At 39.2% G+C, this 5,292-nt stretch overlaps 1 pseudogene; it reads right to left on the bottom strand.

Moving 5' to 3' along the window:
• Positions 1 to 979: 979 nt before the first annotated feature.
• On the bottom strand, positions 980 to 2,034 carry LOC113178495 (E3 ubiquitin-protein ligase SH3RF1 pseudogene; annotated as a pseudogene).
• Between the last annotated feature and the right edge of the window lie 3,258 nt (positions 2,035 to 5,292).

The following is a 5,292-nucleotide window of genomic DNA, read 5'->3' as shown; positions in this document are numbered from 1 at the left end:
GATAGATAAAAGGGTTCTGGACTTGTTATGATGTAATTGGTAAACAAATATCTAGTCTTTTGGGGATTACTTTAGTTATAAATCATCTTTGTCTACAATTTGCAACTTCAATGGTCAACTTACAATTTGTGACCAGAGGAGTAAACTTTGGGCAAAATCTATATTGTTTAAAGGAACCATGAACAATTCATGACCCTCTTTTTCTTAAATGGCTTCCAGAACATTATATGAAGTTTTCTCCAGATCTAAATCCATAGACTTTACCTATAATCTGAAAGGAAAGGCAGCATTGTAGTAGAAAAAAATTGACCTATTTATAACTCCAAAAACCTGCTTACTCTTGAAAATCAAATTATATATTCTGGGGCAGGGGCTGAAGTTTCTTTTATTTTTCCTTTCTTTTTCTTCATTAGGCTAATATTCTTTCAGTACTAAGAATGGCTGGTAAGAAAATCATAGACACCTAAACTTCTCTCGATACCTGGAATCATAGGTTTGCTAAAGTCAGCCCACATTGATTTATTTATGAGAATAGTTTTTATAAATTTTGCAAATCATTGTTAAATCCTACCATTATTAAAAATTAAGTAGATCATATAAAAATCAGGAATAATTAATACACAAAATTCATCACTTCTTAGCTATTTTTACCATACTATGATCCCAGCTTCTGAGATGATCTATACCTGCTTAAATTTTGGAATTAATATATGTTAATTAATATATACATCTGGAATTAATATACACATTTCCACAAAATTGACTTCGAGAATTTGTAATAAGAAGGTATCAAATCTGTAGATAAATTTGGGGAGAACTAACATCTTCATAATACTTAATCTTCTAACCTGTGAGCAGTGGATTCTGCCACGAGACTGGGTCCCATTGCAGCAGAAGCAGCACAGCACTTGGCAGGATGGAGGAGAGAGGACAGTGGTAGCCATGAGAAGGGGGTGTTGGAAAGGGAAGATTTATAGTTTCATGGGCACCTGGAGACCCCATTTTCCAACAGGAAAATGAATGTGGGGCCAGTTGTCACTGAGCTGCTTGGATGTGGGGTCACAATGAATTCAGCAGTACTCACATGAATCTGAGAAGGGGCACTGATGGAAAGACCAGACCATTCTCTGATTTTTGTGGCAGTAGAGTGTTGCTGGAGATGCTGAGGACTGGAGGGCTGATCTCCATGGAGTGGCAGTTCTGGGATGCATGAGAGGACTTGTTTGCCATGGTGAGGGAAGTGAAGGAGTGCTGCTTTTTGGTATTCTTCTTGGTGTCGTGAGTGCTTTGGGGCAATGCTACTCTGGGCTGCTGCTGAGGTATATTCTTCAGTATCAACTCCTGGCATGGAAGACTATCCCATTCTGTCAGCTGCGTAGCAGCCAAATTGAAATCAATGTAGGAAATCAAAAAATTCCTATTTTGTCTGCCAACATTCCTTCAGCACAGCTTTCCTCCACTCTTTGGATCACAGTCAGAACATCATTCTTAATGAATTGAAGGCCTTCATTATGTGCTTCCTTGTCTTTCACTTCAAAGTCATAAAGTGCTTTGCACTGAGGTGGGATCTGAGGCAATGGTTTAATAATCTGCACTAAGTTGGTTGGGAAAAGCCATGAATCCCATTGACTTACCCTGTGGGACCAGTTTTCATCAACGTGTTGTCAAAAAATGATGATGTTACATTTGCTGAATTTAAAGTCTCCAGGCTCCTTTCCTTCATAGTTGTGTAATGCTTTAGGACCTGGTAACAGGTACACTCCTCACTGTGGCTTCCAGGCTTGCACCTGAGGCTGCCATTCACACTGGAAGCTCTACAGATTTTTTGCATTACAATAAGACATAGTGCTGCCCTGAACCCTTAATGCATTTGTGCAGTTGCTCACACTGCCCCTACTGGCTAGATTTCCAAGGCCTCTGCTTGATGTCATCCAGAAGCCTGACCAGCAGGATGTTACCTGGAAGCTCATCACAGGAGCCAACAAGAGTCCTCCACTTGGGACAACTGAGGGAACCTATGATCCCAGCAAACATCCTTTGCAAAACCTGTTCTGGCAAGGCAAGACTTCTGCAGAAGCACCCAGGACACTCCAAAAGATCCAAGGAGGCAGTTTCATCCAACTTGATATACTTTAATGAGAGAAGGCTTTAGAATGTTCATAGTTGTGTGTAGCTATAAAATGATTCATGTAACATCTATTTCAGACTTTGCTCTTGCACACTGGCTCTGCCTCCTTGTTGTTGGTCCCTGTAGTTGTGGCCATGGCCAATGCAGATTACACTCAGCCTTACCTGCTGCTCCCTATTTCTCTAAAGCAGGCACAGTGGCCCCTGGAGACTCCTCTCTGCTGCCCTCCTCTCTGCACAGACACATTAAACAAGTGTTACCACCTCCCACTTGCCCAGCCTTAAATGTTATTTTTTAAATCAACAAAATGCTTGGTGGGTTAGAAACCAATACTTGAGAGATGGAATAGTCCAAATTTCAATCCTGGCTTGAATATTTTGTGACTTTATGACTTTGGAAAAGTGACCTAACTTTTCTGCTTTCTTTTTCTCTGGTGGTAGTAATAGTCCCTGTCGTAGGGAACCACAGGAACTACAGACAAAGCTCCAATGCAGTGCGTGTCAGGATACACACTACAGGTGCGACAACACTTGTTACCCTGAGTTTAATAATGTATGAAACAAGAGCAGTAATGACAGTGACTTGTGGTGATGGGCAGCTGACAGTGCAGAGGTAGCAAGGCCCTTTACTCTTTCTGTGAAACAGCTGAAGGACAGACTCCAAGGTAGATGGGGCCTCCTGGATGCTTGACACTGGTGACATATTCACACCTCTCCCTCTTTCCTTGCAGAATGTCCATCAGTACCTGGTCATCTACACTTTTGGTCTGGAGCAGTTCCTCTTGTTGCAGATCCGGCAGGAGATGCTGGCTAACATGGTGAATTTGGCAGGGGCAAGTACACTTTAGACTGGAATGTTTTAGTGTGCTCAGTTGCTGGGGGATAGTGGATCTTACAGGTATTGGAAATCATGTTTGTGGAGATGAATCAATGACTTTCACTTGTGACTCCCTTGGTGTTGACCTTCTGCTTTACCTAGCACCCCATCATATCTTGAACTTGAAAACGGAAATTCAAGTGCAATGTGATCTGTGTGGCTGCCTCTTGTGCTGATGGAAACAGCCTTTTATGGGCATCTGTGTGTCTCCCTGTGTTTTCAGAGCTCTGACTATTCCTGTTTGGACCAGTTGTTTTGTGGATGGCTCTTTGTTATTGACCATTATTTATTTTCAAATACCTTTAACTGTGTGGCTATGTTCTAAGCTGTTGTTTGGTGAGTAAAAATTCATGGCACTGTTATATACTTTAGGTAATGAAATCAGGGTGATATGGCTTTAGTGAATTGTAAATTTGCAAATAGCTAATCAGTTTTTTTTAAATTAAGACTTTTTTCATTTTTTAAATTAATTAATTAATTTATTTTTGTATTACAATTCTTAATAACCATTATACAATAATTTATCATATCTCTGATTATAAATAAGGTATGTTGACACAAAATTAACATCTTCATACATGTATTTTGTATAATGATGAGGGTCTCCTTTCACCATCCATGCTATTTCCCTTATTTCTGACTTCAAATGCAGATATTTTCCTTCAAAAATCTATATGGTGATTTTAATCATTTTCCATGTGACAAGCTCTTACTTACTGTGTAGTATACATTTGTAACCAATTCATACACTTTAAAGTTAAGCAGAAGGATAAATGGTCACCTTTTGGGGTCTTCTCTATAATTTTTAGGGGCATTCTAAGTGCTGCACTGTTGTGTAGTTTTATAAACTTGAGCATTTCCAGGAATAGAACCAAAATTTTTCTTTGTCTTTTATGATCTCTGTATAGGTTTTGTGGTTGAATCATTATTCTAGTAGAGATGAGTAAAGAGATTAATAGTACATGGTTCCAAAGAAATGAATGATTAATTGTGTTGTAACATATAGTTTTGCACCATCCATAAGCAAATCCTGTATCTCTATAGTTTCAAATATTTTAGTGTCACCACTTAGAACTTTAATCAGGCTGTGCATTAATTCTAGATTGTTTTGACATACATAATTTGATGAAAACCTACTATAGGATAGAGATGCATTCCATGGAGCTAGATCTTATTTTCAGCTGCTAGGATTTTTTTAGGTAGAAAACACTGTCAAATAGCTCAAGGGAAAAGTGTCTAAAATTTTAGGGCACAGAAAGATTCTTATTTAAGAAGCAGTTTTGATTATACCCAGGAGTGATATTCAAAATATATTACAACTGCCTTGGCATAAGTACTAAAGAGTGAGAGTGGATCACAGCCAAAGTGCTGGAGGTTGTGGTGGGCTGAGTGATTTTGGGGGGGATCCTGGAGGACCCCTGGGATGGTCCAGTGATGTTTACCAAGAAGGATAGTTTTTTTCCACTATAACAATCATTTTAATCATGAGAGTGTTTACTGGTTATATTTCATCCATGGATGCTCCTGGGACTAATAGGAATCATATTTTGGACTACCTGGAAACCCATAGAATCTCTCCTTGAGTTTTCTGATGTCTCCTTCAAACTCCTTATGATACTATGATGGTGAATCCTTTTCTCAAGCAAATTGATATGTCTCAGTTAATAAATTATACACAGCAGATTCTCTGGAATGAAGATTCCCATTTCCTAGGGTAATGTGTCAGAAAGGAAACATTAATCTTTTTATTTGGTGGTGGTAGGGGGTATGAGGGATTGAACTCAAGGGCACTTGACCACTGAGCTACATCCTTAGAACTGGTTTGTATTTTATTTAGCGACAGGGTCTCACTGAGTTGCTCAGCACCTCGCTTTTTGCTGAATCTGTCTTTGAACTCATGATCCTTTTGACTCAGCATCCTGAGCCACTGGGACTACAGGCATGCACAACCACACCAAGTTCACCAGTTTCTAATTATAGGGTGCTACTGATTCCCAACAACACAATGCTTGCATCTTACAAAGAAAAGTTTTTTTGTACTAGAATTTCAGTAGGAAATGATATTACAAGTTGTGGGAAAGTGTACAAATAGCTATACCTGAACTCTGGAAATGTTCAGGAAGCACGTGGGGTACTGCATCTGACATCATAATCTCTGGTGATCTGGGGAATGAAGACATGAATGGTGCAAAACTTTATCACATTTAAATAAGTGGTAACACTAGGTGCCCATGTCTCAGAGTGGAAAGTCAAAGGTAATTGACCAAGACTTAACTTTTTTAGCTGGG

Source organism: Urocitellus parryii, chromosome 9 (genome assembly GCF_045843805.1).
Source record: "Urocitellus parryii isolate mUroPar1 chromosome 9, mUroPar1.hap1, whole genome shotgun sequence".
Classification (NCBI taxonomy): domain Eukaryota; kingdom Metazoa; phylum Chordata; class Mammalia; order Rodentia; family Sciuridae; genus Urocitellus; species Urocitellus parryii.
This window is presented reverse-complemented; position numbering and strand designations above follow the sequence as displayed.